At 44.1% G+C, this 2,374-nt stretch overlaps 1 pseudogene; it reads left to right on the forward strand.

The window, feature by feature from the left end:
* On the forward strand, positions 1 to 507 carry LOC103744587 (annotated as a pseudogene).
* The last annotated feature ends 1,867 nt before the right edge of the window (positions 508 to 2,374 follow it).

Genomic DNA, 2,374 nt, shown 5'->3' on the forward strand with positions numbered 1-2,374 from the left:
TCAGCCATGGTCAGCTCCACTGTGTTTTTCGACATTGCAATTGATGGAGAGCCTTTGGGTTGCATCTCCTTTGGGCTTTTTGCAGATAAAGTTCCAAAGACAGTAGAAACCTTTCATGCTCTGAGCACTGGAGAGAAAGGATTTGGTTATAACGGTTCCTCTTTTCACAGAATTATTCCAGGATTCATGTGCCAGGGTGTGACTTTACATGCCATAATGGCACTGGTGACAAGTCGATCTATGGGGAGAAATTCAAGGATAAGAATTTTATCATGAAGCATACAGGTCCTGGTATCTTGTCCATGGCAAATACTGGACCAAACACAAACAGTTCCCCATTTTTCATCTGCACTGCCAAGACTGAGTGGTTGGATGGCAAACGTGGTATTTGGGAAGGTGAAAGAAGGCCTGAGCATTGTGGAAGCCATGGAGCGCTTTTGGTCCAGGAATGTCAAGACCAGCAAGAAGATGACCATTTCTGACTGTGGACAGCTCTACTACTTTTGACTTGTGTGCATCTTAACCACCAGACCATTCCTTCTGCAGCTCAGGAGAGCACCCTCTGCCCCATCTGCTTGCAATATGCCATAATCTTTGTGCTCTTGATGTAGTTCTTTGGGTTCCATATTCTCCTTATTCCCCTCTAAGTCTAGCTGGATTTCAGAGTTAAGTTTATGATTATGAATAAAAACTAAAACTAAAAATATTAACAAATTAACAAAATGAAATGAAAAGGGAAACACTACAATAGACCCTGAGGAAATTCAGAAATCTGTAGGGATGTACTTTAAAAATCTATATTCCACTAAACCAGAAAATCTAAAAGAAATGGATACACTTCTAGATTTGTATGACCCACTAAAATTAAATCAAAATGGCATAAATAATATAAACAGATCCATAACAATTGAAGAGAGAGCTGCAGTAATAATAATAAAAAAATTTCCCAATGGGAGGAGCCCAGGATCAGATGGATACAGTGCTGAATTCTACCAAATCTTCAAAGAAGAACTGATCTCAATACTCCTCAAATTATTCTTTAAAATATAAAAGGAAGGAACAGTTCCAAATTCTTTCTATGAAGTCAGTATTACTCTAATACCAAAACCAAACAAAGACCCAACCAAGAAGAAGACCCAATATTTCTGATGAACATAGATGCAAATACTCTCTTTCTTTCCCGGTCTTTTTGAGACAGAGTCTCCCTGTAGCCCCACCTGTCCTGGAACTTGCTATGTAGACCAGGATGGCCTTGAACTCACAGAGATCTGTTTGCCTCTTCCTCCAAGTGCTGGGACTAAAGGCATGCACCACCACACCCAGCTAGATGCAAATATTCTTAATAAAATACTTGCAAACTGACCTCCCTCTGCTTCCCTGGGCCTGAAACACCCACAGCAGGCCTCTCTCCCACCTGCAGGCCTCTCTCTGGGGTAAGTCCATGGCACCTTCTGCACCTTGACTCCCCCAGCCTAGTTCACCCTTCTATCTCCCCCACCATTCTCTCCCCTGAGTTTGGGCCTTGCCCCATTCCTTGTCTTGGGGCCCCAGACACCTGGGGAACCAATATTGCTTCCTGATCCTTTTCATCCAGACCAATGGAGTGCCTTCTCTGGGCTCTGGGAGCACTGCTTCTGGGCCTGGCCCCACCCTCACCTTCCTCTGCTTCCCTGGGCCTGCACCACCCTCCAGCCTCTTTTTGGGACATGGGGGCTGACCTTTCCTCTTCCTGATCCTTTGCATCCAGACCAACCCAGCTCCTCAGTGTAGTCCCCAGGAGCCCTTGGGGCCTCTTCCTGCCCCATCTGCCTTTGCATCTCTGGGTGGCATGGCCACCAGCTGCCCTAGACCAGCATCTTTCCTGGGCCAGGCTCCCAGGCCAGTCCAACCCACAAATTCCTGAGGCCAAAATCATTCCTGGAGGGATCCAGACCTTAGGAGAAAGCCTGAAAACATCTGATCCTCACCTGAATTGGGCCTCTGTGGGAACTCCTGAAGACAAAAGCAATCCGGCCACTCCAATATAAAATCAAAAGAGATAACTGGAAGCTTAGACAAACAAGCTTTCCATGCCCAAAAAGTAAACCACAAAGACACATAAAGTTCACAAAAAGAAGCAGACCTAAACTTGAAGGCCTGAGTCTCACACAAGAATCAGAAACTACAAAAGAAATTCACATGTCAAAATCACAGAGAAAAAATAATAACATATCCCCACCAAATACCAATAGTCCTCCAGAGGAGTACAATGAGAACCCCCTACAGATAATGCAGGACATGGAACTCAAAGTACAATTATAAACATGATAAAAGAATTCAGTGAATTTTTAAAGACACACAAAGAAATCAAAGAACTGAAGGAAGATAGTGATAA

The sequence above is a fragment of the Nannospalax galili genome, unplaced genomic scaffold (genome assembly GCF_000622305.1).
Source record: "Nannospalax galili isolate Female #2095 unplaced genomic scaffold, S.galili_v1.0 scaffold660, whole genome shotgun sequence".
Classification (NCBI taxonomy): domain Eukaryota; kingdom Metazoa; phylum Chordata; class Mammalia; order Rodentia; family Spalacidae; genus Nannospalax; species Nannospalax galili.